A 13,442-nucleotide genomic window follows, 5' to 3' on the forward strand; every position below is an offset into this window, starting at 1 on the left:
CATTTAAAAAAAAAAAAAAAATCTTCAAGCCATGTTTTGTCAATAAAAAGTAAAACCGTGTATTACATTTGTTTTCCATTATTCTAGCCTTCTTTCTTGCACTAACTCATCATTTCTAGACCTTTCTTTTTTGCATTCCCAGTCTTTGAGCTCAATCAGGTTAGTCTCCAACCTCTCTTTTAAATTTCATGCATGCAGACAAGTGTTATTTCATGTGAGTATAAAAGCTTTCAATCTGTATGTATCTTTCATGCATGTGGTTGTAATCTAAGTGATATGTAGATTATTGTCTCAAAAACTGAAAATATGTGAGCGACAACATGTGAATGTTTAAACATATGTATGTATTTTGAAATCATAGTGAGAGTATGATCTAAAAAGTGAGTAAATGTGTGTAGTTCTCATGATTTGTAAGTTTGCATGTCTAAAATATTACTTTGCATTTCATCTAAGAATATTATAGACTAGAGATTGACATTCTTTTTGTTTTTATTTTTTACTATTTTTGAGTGATTTTTTTTTAGTAATTATGTTTATGTTTGAATGATATTTAATTCATGTGTATTGTATTTTGCCAAAACTTATTTTCTCTTAAATTAGAGACTTTAAAAAATGTTACTTTTTATAATTTAGAAAAATGAAGTTTTGAAGATTTTTCCCAAATTGGTTTCCCAAGATTTGGTTTGAACTTGATTTTCCTAACATCGGAGTTTTCAAGGGTGTTCTCGAGGATGTTTTTTCATGTTACTTTTGTAATTTTCAAAAAAAAAAAAAATAAAGAATTTCAAGAGTTTCATTTTGCATAACTTAGAAACAAAAATCTAAAAGAAATGGGTATGAACTTTGTTTTCTAAACTTGAATTTTTAAAATATCTATATTTTGTGGACTATGTAATGACTTGATCTTAGAATTTTCAAAAGAGAGATAAGCTTAATCCACTTTTTTTTTAAATAAACTTTTTTGTAAATTTTTTTTCTATGTACAAGTTTCTCTTTCCTTTTTTCTTTGATTTATTATGTAAATAAAATAAAATGGAGAAATAATAACAAAGTGGGATTTCCGTGAGTTACTTCCTCTACATAGATTATATGAAATATATATATATATATATTTGCAATTTTTATAGGCGATCAAGTCGCCCTTTAAGGGTCAGTCACCTAGAATTTTAGAGCACCAGCCGCAAAGGTGGTCGACCAAGTCCTATATTTCTTTTATTTATTTTTCTTTTTAAAATACATTTTCTTTAAAATAAAATTTAGAGATACACATATATGATAACTGTTCTTCAAGTAATGCTGATAGATTGTTAATTAAATAATTTTTCATTTTAAAGATTATTTAATTGCTTTCTATATGCATAATTATACTGTCAAATTTAATTTTTTTTAAAAGATTTTTTACCTTTTTGTAATTTTATTTTATTTTTTAAAAGTGTGGACTATGTTCTTTGTCTTAAGAAAATGGTAGAATGAGTATTCCATACCACTAAAAAAAATTATCCAACTTTTATTTTTTGATGCCTATGGACCGGACCCAATCAATGGTGCTCATACAAAAGCTCCACAGGAAACCACACCCCCCATCCCTACTTAAAAGGGGTTAGGAGGATTCTAATCCTCACATACCTAAACGGGTGTAAGAGGTGAACTATCAATTCAAATCCAATTCAAATCTAAGTTCATGTAAATAAGAGCTTTGCATTATTATCTTAATTAATTTTTTTATTATTCCAATTTGCATTTATTTTTCTCTTTCTCCATATCTTTATTACGGGCCAGCCAATAATTCTAATTCAAGTATAATGCATTATAAATTAGTTAGGCATCATAATTTTTTTGGAAACAATTATAAAAATATCACATTTTTTTATTTTTATTATAATTATATGGGGAGCTTTTTTATACCAAAAATTTTTACATTTAATTTTATTTTCAAGAGTCCCAAACATATTTATAAATATAAAAATTGATATATATGTATATATATATATATATATATATATTTAAATCGAGTTTTTTCCCGTTTTAACTTTTTTTTTTTAAAAAATATTAAATAATACCTCATTCTGGAAAGTATTTCTCAGAATGACTCTAACGTAATCTTACTACTCCAAGTAGCGATATTTAACAAAATCTCGCTACTTGGAGTAGCGAGATTTACTTTTGCATGAAGGGCTCGTGGTAACGCGTGGCAAATCTCGTTACTCCAAGTAGCGAGATTTAATTGGGAGAATTAATGCTCTGCCAGCCGTCTTTCGACGCGTGGTAAATCTCTGCCAACCACAATTTGATGAATGGTAAATCTCGCTACTTGGAGTAGAGAGATTTTGTTGGGATAATTAATGCTCTGCCAACCGCCTTTTGAATTACCTCCACCCGGCTTTCGACGCCTGATAAATCTCGCTACTAGCGAGATTTGCTTCAGAAAAACCTCGCCCGTTCTTCCTCCTTTCTTGCGCGAACAGAGTACCTATTGCTGAGCCGAGTAGGTGACCGTTGAAGGAAGACTCCAGAGCAGGTGACTGTTGCGGGCTTCATCAAATCGAAAGTTATATAAGGAGATGGGGTAAGCTATGTTTTTCATGTTCAGTGCTTAAATTTTTACATTATTTTTATTTCATCGAAAGCTTTGATAATCCGAGAGAAAGTTTGTGATTTGTGTTAAAAGATTCGTGGACAAACATTACTCTTAAGGTTTGTATTTTATTGTTTTGGTATTTAAATTTAATTTTTTACTGATAATATTTTATTTGTATTTCATTGTTTGGGTATTTGAATTTAATTTTTTGCTGATAATATTTTATTTTTTCCATTCAAACTGTTGTTCAATATTTATTTATTTTTTTTGGATTGTTGTTTCATTGTAAAATGCATTATCTTTCCTGCCCTGAAAATTGTTGAAATTTCCTCCACTCACTAAATTTGTTGAATTTCCTTCTACTCTTTTGAATATAATTGTGCAATTATAATGAGATCATATGGTTTACTTTCAAAATGGGAAATTTTGTTATTCAATTCTTAATTTTTCTTGTACTGTTTTTAATATAATTGGGCACATCCACTAAAGTTATGAGCATAATATGTAAATTGTATGGTTTTAATTGATGCTTTGAGTTAATGTGAGTGCACATTATAATTATAAATTGTATTGTCATATGTATAAGATCTTAGGATCTTATACCTTATTTTCCGGGTTATTAATAATTATGTTGAAAATTTTAAAATAAAAAATTCTGACTCTTATATTAATGCTAAAGAACTAAAAAAAAAAAAATGTGATATTTTTATAATCTACAAAAGAAGAATTTGAAAATTGAGAATTATTTTCTAAACATTGAACACATCTTTAGGCTTTTCTCTTTCCTTTATTCTTTTCTTTTCTCCAGTTAATTTAGGGCTTTTTGAAAAATTAAAATTTGACAATATGTTTGGTTAATATTTATGAAAATTAATATAACTTAAATTTTTTAATTAAAAAATATTTATGTATTATTTTTAAATCAATTGATATTTTAAATATATAATTAAAAAATAAAATTACAAATAATATATAATAAAAATATTATAAAAATAAAAATACAATTTATTATAATTATTTTAATTAATTGTTGTACTATCCAAATTTATTTTATAATAAAATCTTTTTTTTACATGACAATTGAAAATTTGTGAAAAATATTATATTATTGCTTTTATAATTTTATATATATATATATATATATATATATATATTAATTTGAATTCTATTTCAATTTTTTTCATAAACAGTTAAAAATTTAAAATAAAAACTGAAAAATGACCACATAAAGAAACATATTTATATAATATGTTTTCTTTTTCACTTTTCTAATCTTTAACTAAATAGTTTTATTTTATTTTTAGATTTATGAATTGGTTCTTCAAGAAACTAATAAAAAAAAAAAATTAGGGCCAGCACAGCACAATGATTCATATATATATTGTTGGATGCTACGCCTTCTCAATTTCAAAAGCTAACTCATAGGATAAATCTTTCCAAATACTTAATAATTGATTATTAGTACCTTTCACAATAATTCCAATAATCTCTCTCTCATACATGAGACTCCAATTTTAACCCATCTAGAGAAGAATGTTAAAACATGTTTTTGACACTAGTATTTGGGGTGGGATTTTTTCCATACTTATATATATGTATGTATGTGTGTGTGTAGGCTATGAAAAAAATGTTGCTTTGGGAATGTGTATGTGTAGGCTATGAAAATAAAATAAAATTTATTACCTCTTTGTCTGCCTACTCAAGAATCTAGCTATAATGTGACTTGCTGTCTCGACATCAATGAGTTCTCCCTCTCCTAGACTCAGATGATCATGTGGGCAAGGTTTGACAAGTTCTCTTTGAGTGAAGAGTTTTCTTAGTTCTCCAAGCTCATAGCCTAAATTTCTTTTGTATTTTGTTCACCAATACTCACAAGCCCACTACTTGGTTTCCAACAATCTACTCAATTCTAACTCACCCAAAATCACATACACAGAGGCAATGTTCACAGAATCGCAGCTCTAGCTATGAAAGGTTATCTCACCCATCCTCTGTCATTAGTCCATCCTATGTAATAGAACAATGGCTTTAACCAATATATAAATAGAGGCAACTGCTACATTACACAGAAACTACCAAAAAAGAAAGGTGCTTAAACAACTGACGATCATTAGAATCCTAAAGTAGCAAAAGACAATTAGTTGGATTACCCGAATTATTTGGTAGGTGCAGCAGTTCTAAAAAATGCGGTTCCTTAGGGATCAAATTAAAATAAAAAATTCCATGAAAAAAGCCCCATATGTATAAGATCCTAGGGTGGGGGGTGCCTGAGGAGGCCACAATTGACAGAGCACCATTAAAGATCCAACGGTACGAGGGCGAAGCCGGCCTCGACTAGTCACCGTCGATGATGCTGACTGGGAACACTGTAGAGATGATAGCTAAAAGGTCACATTATTAGAGGAGAGTAGTAATGAGTTTTTTCCTCCCCGAATTTATGTATTTTTCACCAATATATCGATATAAATGTAGTGTTCATATTTTAAAGCACTTGCCATAAGACAATCCCATTCCCATTTCATGAATCGGGATGTTTTGCGTCCTAAGTAACATTTTTCCAAAAGATCCCTTCAACTCCTTTGAGTATGGCTGTTTGGATTAGCAATGAATCCTCAAAAGGCTACTTAACACAATTGAACTTCAAATTAAGTGGCAACCCAACCCATAATGAGGCAGAGTACGAAGTATCATTTTGGAAAAATTACTCTTAAGAGCACCATTTCATAGTTCTTTAGATTATAAGTTGAATTACAATTTTGGGAAAATCCGAAGTATATGTCATATGGGGAAAATCAATACATATTCATGTTGTTTATTCATAGACGCTGAATTCATCTATTTATTTTCTTGATGGGAAAGTTAGGTCCAAACTCTAAGTTCATTCATTCATTAGAATTTGTATACATCTATTTGGTTTATAGTTATTAGTTATTTCGTCTCATTTACACATCACTTATACATACAATTTTGTCTTGCGTAGGTTTGTTTTATTTCCCGATCGCTGATCTAAATGGCAAGAAGCTCAAGCAGTGATCCAATCACAGTATTTTTATATATAGGGGAAACATTATAACCGCATTAGATGGTGTTAGGTATAGTAGTCGACCAGTTCGACTTATTCGAATTGGCCGTAGGTGTAAATTAAGTAAATTATATACGAAGATATATAAATATTTGCATATTGATCCAGATCAATATGCATTGCGGGTGACCACAAGATACCCTGCGTGAGAGTTAAATAATACACCAACACGTACTTCTACGAGGCTGTTCGATACGATATCAGATGATTATGGGTTGGGCGCTCATTGTATTGAAGGGGGACTAGCACACTGTGTCTGTGGACGATCTATTTAACGATGCATTTCAGTGTATGTCAAACTATTCGCTCAAGTAGTGGTTGTAATTGCAGGTTAGGCGGTCAAGATGAGCCCGTGCGGGAGCAATTGGGTGAAGTCGGGTGAAGACACCGAACAAACACATCAGTGTCTATGTTGGTAGGGGAGGTTCGGTGCTATTTCGCTACGGTCGATTTTAATTAGATATCCGGATTGTCATTCCAGCAGTCAGAGTACTGAAGCACCTGTTCCTGCACACGTTTTTTCGCAAGGGTAGGTTGCGAAGACGTCCCGAGTGCTGTAGCCCAGCATCGTTGTTTGCCATTGCGAACGACGCATTGACGATGGCATGAACATTACGAATGATGTTCATATTGAAGACGAACACATGCAGAGCATGAAATGGGTGAAGGGCTTAAATGATGTCGTCCCGATGATGTGAACTTACCTCAGCCGATGACACCGTAAAACGGACGACGCCACGTTGACGCGCATTATCGGCGAGCTTCCGATGTAAACGGTCATATTGACCTACTCTGGGCTGGCAGATTTAAATGCGTGGTGCGATGAGCTTCCGGGCTATACGCGTCACTCGTTGGGAAGAATCCTTCCTTTGAGTTGAGTAAGGGGATGCTCTTTCAGTTTCAAAGGATTCAGCTGATCGTCGTATGTGCATATATCACATTGCACCCAGCCAGGCCGCGCTCCCTGCACCATGTACTTCCATGTGGTGGCGATCTACTCCTAAGTTGTGGTTGCTAGGTGTAAGGACGGCACGATTGCGCGTGGAGATTGCGGTGCCATGTCTCAGATACACGATGACAACCGCGTTTTTTCAAGAAAAAAAAATGCATCCCAATATTAGTGGGCGCATACGTGTCTTAATTGATATTAATATCGTAAGACCATAACCAAATCACGTCATCCGTGTCATTGCTGGGGAGATAGTGAATATGATCAAGGAGAATGCGTCGACGTCGATCGCGTACATTGAGGAGTTCATCAATCTCCCTTCGATTGTTTTTTCCGGTATTCAATATCTATAAGCGGTTTGGTTGGGCAAACAGAAGGCAATAGCGGTCCAAGTCTTCGGTGTTTGGGAGAAATCATATGAAACGTACCGAAGTGGATGGAAGCGATGCGCGCGTACAATCCTAGGACTACAGTCGGTGGAGGGTCAACTCTCGTTCCAGGGTAGCACTAGCAGCGCAACCTCGTATCTGTATTTTGGTTTGCAAGGGCATCTATTCAGGGGGCGTCACTTGCCCTCCCCCCGTAAGTATCGCGTTATAGGATGTTTGGACGGGACACACTTGTACGGTAAGTACAAGGGTAAACTCCTTATTGCGACGTGCCCAAATTTGCAAATAGGTCTAAAATATTTCCCCTTGCATTGCGCATTTGTCAAGAAAAAAAAAAATATATGAAGCCTCGACACATGGAATTGGTTTCTGTGTTCTCTGTGTTTGATTACCGACAGGGACGACATTTCCCTCATATCAGATCGACATCCAGGGATTATCGCTGCGGTGCAGCACAATCCTGATTGGCAACCACCACGTGCGCACCACCGATTTTGCCTTCAACATGTCGTCAGCAACTTTAATACGAAAGTGCGGAGTGTCAATATGAAGCGAATGGCTGAGCGAGCCGAAAGGGAGCATCAGGTGAGAAAATTTGACACCTGGATGGAGAGGATATTCGACGAGGGTGGAGAGCCAGCCAAGTCGTTCTTCGATCAGATCCCTCCTCATATGTGGACTCAGTGCCACGACGGTGGAAAGAGGTATGGAAACATGACCACCAACCTGGTCGAATGTTTCAACGCCGTCCTAAAAGGCGCACGTAGCCTTCCAATAACGGCTCTCGTGCAACTAACATTTTATCGCGTTGCACATTACTTTAATAGCCGATGGGAGTCTGCTCGTAACGCAATATCTGGAGGAAATACGTTAACTCCGCATATTGTGCTAGCGATGGAAAGAAGGAAGCTGAAGGCGATCGAACAACGAGTCACGACGTTCAACCAGTCTAGGGGTACTTTTAGCATCACGACCGCGCAGCGGGGACCCCATAAAGGAAACAATGTCCAAACTTTGAGCATCCAGAGGCGCGAATGCTCCTGCGGGAAGTGGCAATCTTTACACTATCCTTGCTCGCACCTTCTTGCAGCCTGTGCCGAGACATGGCTAAATGCGAGCCAGTTTGTTGAGCCATATTGGAGCACTGCCGAGCACTATGCAACATATGCTGCAGAATTTTATCCAATCATGCATGAGGCATATTGGCCAACTTGCTCGTTGCCAAACTTGCAAGCAAATCCTGCATACGCTAGACATAAAGGTCAGCCTAGGAGCTCACGTATACATTACGAGATGGATGCTCGGGAAGTTCGGAAACATATCACGTGTAGCATATGCCGTCAAGAAGGACATAACCACACAAGATGTCCAAGAAGGACCCAACCTGGGGATGCAGCTGGACCTTCGCACTGACCTATAACTTATAAGTTATCCAGGATTTGCGTACTCTTACTCCTCGCGTCACGACAAGTTTTCAGCTGCCATTCTACTCATTCCTTCTGAAAAATTTGTTTCCAAATGTTAAATCCTCAGACCGCTTTCATTTTTCGATGAACACGCGAATGCTCCATGCTCAATTTGTCTCTGAGCAATTGAGTCACCATGTCCATCATTCGAGAATAGTGTATGTTCAGATGAAAACTTGGTGAGACATTTTCATTTGTACACATATAGGATAAACCTTGAGATTTTTGTTCAGTTCCACCATACAAAGCACCAGAGACAGATACTCAATTCTTATGATTTCTATGTTAATATGCTTTCAATATTCTGGCTTCTTTGTAAGATCGATCCAGGGCCGTCTGATACTACTGTACTGTGTATGGGCAATCAGCATCGGTCCAGTCGGGCGTGGACCGATTCGCATGCTGACGTGTTATATTGCCGATGGGGCAGTCAGAGCGTACAGGATAGGATAGGTGCAGACCCTCGCATTATTGATTGGATATGTGACGCGGGTTTTTATAGGATATATTAGATTAGCCATATCCAGTTGGATTGGCATCTTGTGACCGCGTTGGTCGAGCGATGGAGGCCAGAGACACACACTTTCCACTTGCCGCACGGGGAGGCGACTATCACATTACAGGATGTCGCGGTGTTGTTTAGACTATCGATTGATGGGTTGCCCGTCACTGGTCATACAACTGGACCAGTACAGGATGGAGGCGTCGATCAGGGGGGAGGACTTCGCCGCATGTGCGAGAGATTGTTAGGAGTGGTGCCCCCAGATGGTGAGCTTGTTGGCGCCCGCATTCGCATGCGGTTTCTAGAGGGGGAGATGTTTCGCCAGCTTCCAGCTGATGCTGATGATCAGACTATAACGTGTCACGCACGTGCCCACATGCTGCGATTGATATGTGGGACGCTGTTCTGTGACCTATCGGGGAGTTACGCACACTTGATGTTCCTTCCACTGCTCGCAAAGTGAGGAGAGATATGCCATTATAGTTGGGGTGTTGCGACGTTAGCCTGGCTGTACCGGGAGATGTGCCACGCCGCTGACATTTCGCACTCACAGATTGGAGGAGCACTCCACTTATTGCAGGTTTGGGCGTGGGAGAGATTCACGTCATTAGCTCCTACGCGCCTCGGTGTCCGACATCTTATTCAGAGGGATGAGGACGGACAACTGATTGACCCAGCTCCACTCGCGTGGAGATTAGTAACTCAACTGAAAATCATTTACTTCAGTTGTAGTACGTAGTAGTGGTTACACCTTGCTAACTTACATTTTATTTTTCACAGGTGGAGGGATCAATTGTTGGCGCCTAATGTTGCGCAACACACACTGCCTTGGTACAGATTCGAGCTGGACATGCACCGGGAGCACGAGGTAGTCAGATGATTATGTGTATTGATAGTATTTTTCAAGATTTGCATATATTCCCGTCCCACCTCTGACATTTACTATATGTCTACGCGCAGTTCGTATGGGCGCCCTACACTAATGACATTGTTTCCGACCTACCACCTGGTTATGCAGTTGGGTTGGACCTCTAGGTTGCCCGAGTACCACTCATATGTTTTCATATTGTCGAGTGGCATCTCCCAGACCGAGTGATGCACCAGTTTGGCTTTCGACAGGGCATTCCCGGTCGCTTTTGTACTTCGGGGGTCGATGTACGTGGGGAGGATTTGCACGAGATTGATGGTCGCGGTCGGGGGAACACAGATTGGGCTGCGGAGCACGCCATGTACGTGAGTATGTGGGTACATAGGCACGACTACATTGTCGAGGGAGTGTGGGCAGATGGCCCGATGCTTCCAGAGGATCCGTATTACGCGTGGTACAGGTCAATCACACGTCGCTTCGTAGATAGGACTGCAGCGGTCTACATGAGCCTCGTACGCTTACTTAAAGGTATACCTAATTTGTTACCGTGATGATTAGTAGTTCAATGTTTTAACCACTATTTTCGTATGCTGCAGGCGGACGTATTACACCAGGTCGACTTGTTATCATCAGACCCCGCTGTGAGCGATTTAGCGAAAGTTGGTTTGGACATTATCTACAAGGACGGGCGACAAATCCCTACCCCACGTCGGACCCTGGCCTCGCGAGGTGGTCGAGCAGCTCCAGTACGAGGGGGTCGAGCAACTACCTCCAGCCGTCCATCGAGTCCGGCCTTCTCACCGCCCATTGTACATGAGGAGTATGTGTTTAGGCCGTCCACTACTGATTTTGTGGGACCCTCCAGTAGACCAGCGGATTATCGATCTGACTCTGCCGCAACCCCGTCGATGTCGTACTTACTAGACGACCCTCTCGATGCGGAGGAGGTGGACGCACCCGGGTTACAAGCTCGGACTCGTCCAGAGACTACATATGACATAGCTCCCCGTCCGCTTCACTTGGAGAGGGATTATCCAGTACATATGGGCGGAGACGACAGACATGTAGCCCCTCAACGTGACCGGACGCCAGACGCGGAGGAGCAGCCAGGTGAGGGCAGACGCAAACGGAAGCCACCCCGACACCGGAGACAACCTCCATGCAGTACCGAGTAACCGATGTTTGTATTTGTTAATTAGTTCATATTTTCATTTGTACATTAGATATATGTTTACAGCTTCATTTGTACATAATGTATTTATTCATTATTCATTTGGGCATAATGTATTTATTAATGACTTCATTTGTACAGCATCTATTTGTATAGAATATATCATTTGTCCTTTATTTCTACTTGTTTGGAGTATCATTTGTACATAATGTAATTTTCTTAATTCTGAACCTATAGAGCAACAATAGGTAAAGTGGCAAGCAGGTATCATTTAGTGTACTAATTTGATATGTTGAATGTATATGAATCTGATGAATGTAACGTTGTGAACATACTGGTATCAACTGTATTTGAAGAATGTTTTCTTTGCACAGGTGCGTGGATGGATATGCTCAATTTGTAAACAGGAGTCTGCCGAAATTCGTATAGTATTTTGATAGGTTCAATGTATACGATTCTCGTGAATGTAACGTTGTGAACATACTGGTATCAACTGTATTTGAAGAATGTTTTATTTGCACAGGTGCATGGATGGATATGCTCAAGTTGTAAACAGGACTCTACCGAAATTAGTATAATATTTTGATAGGTTCAATGTATACGAGTCTCGTGAATGTAACGTTGTGAACATACTGGTATCAATTGTATTTGAATAATGTTTTATTTGCACAGGTGCATGGATGGATATGCTCAATTTTTAAACAGGACTTTGCCGAAAGTAGTATACTATTTTGATAGGTTCAATGTATACGATTCTCATGAATGTAACGTTGTGAACATACTGGTATCAACTGTATTTGAATAATGTTTTATTTGCACAAGTGCGTGGATGGATATGCTCAATTTTTAAATAGGACTCTGCCGAAATTAGTATAGTATTTTGATAGGTTCAATGTATACAAATCTCGTGAATGTAACGTTGTGAAATATAATTTAGTCTCTCTATGTATGTTTCTTAGGTTTTATTTCTACTTTTAATTTCACACTATTAAAAGTAACACCAAACGGGCCCCCGAGGAAAAAGGAAAGAATTCAATTAGGTGCAATTCAACTTGAATAGGGTTGAAATGTATACTCAGTAAAAGAGCTGTATGATATGATGATTTATCTTTAGAACTACCAAAAAATATATAATCCTAAAAAGTGTATACCGAGCCATTTGTATTTCTACAACAGTTGGTTCGTGGCATCATTGTATCCTTCGACTTTCGAATGCTTCAAAATTGTGTTACTAAAGATACAAAATTTTCATGAACATAAGAATTTTAATGTTTTGACCACAAACATATTGCTAATAGATTCGTTCGCATGGAGCATTAATCTTTTCTTCATAATAAGATTGATATGGAAAGGAGGGTATGTCTTCTTATTTTACATATAAAGTAAGATTTTTTGTTAATTAATACCAAGTTGCGAATTTAGATATGAATGAACAGCTTCGATGAAATGGAATTTGAACTAAACGAGGGAAAACATTGGAATACTTTGGAATCATTGAATGCACAAACCAAATGCTAAGCGAAGGCACAATAAAACCAATCATTAAATCAGAAATGTAATGACAATCCAAAATGTAGAAAGTTAAACATAAGCCAGACGAAAAGAATAACCTATGATCTGTAAAGGAGGAAGTTCTATTAACTCCTATCGATAATGGATACATATATAATGAAGAAGTAAAAGTTAAAAAACATTAAATGTAGGACAGTGTTGTCCCAACTCTATATACTAGAACATGTTAATAACATAGAAGAAGGAAATAATTTACAAATTTTAGCTCATTTGTATGATTCTTGAAGGGTGAAACCGTTTAACATTCGAAAATGTGAAGACAATCCGAAGGGGGATTGTCGTCTGAAGGAGAAGCAGAATTAGACCTTCTTTCAGCTCCTCGCTGCCTTCTCTTCATTACCACCTACCCTGCAGGACACTGAACTGCTCTTCTTCTCTGGTGAAATACATGGATTCTCTGCAGGCATCAAGATGTCCGTCAGCAGCTTCTGGCCTACTAGCTGAGGCTGTTGCTTATTATCTTGTCCTCTTTTCTTTCATGCAACTGTTGCTGTCGACTTAGCATTTGTTGCTACTTGTTTTCATCTACCCCCATTCTTTCCATATTCTGGGCAACCAGCTACCACATTCACCTTAAAATCTTTATCGCTGAAATCATCGTTTTCATCTTCCCCATCAGATATCCCTGTAACAGTTAACGATTTTTTCTGTGCTGCAGCCTTTGATACTTTCTTCCTCGCAGACACTTAGGGAATTTCATGTTAATTCCCAACATCAAGAACAATAAGTTTTGAAATGAGCAAAAGACTTCATAAGTATAATTGTAGTAGTCATTGGAGGAGTAATTACGGTGTTCCCCTAGTTGGACAAATGGTACGGTTTAGAGCAAATTGGCCAGGGTGATTGCTAATCAGAGATGGATTCT

Source organism: Malania oleifera, chromosome 1 (genome assembly GCF_029873635.1).
Source record: "Malania oleifera isolate guangnan ecotype guangnan chromosome 1, ASM2987363v1, whole genome shotgun sequence".
Classification (NCBI taxonomy): Eukaryota; Viridiplantae; Streptophyta; class Magnoliopsida; order Santalales; family Ximeniaceae; genus Malania; species Malania oleifera.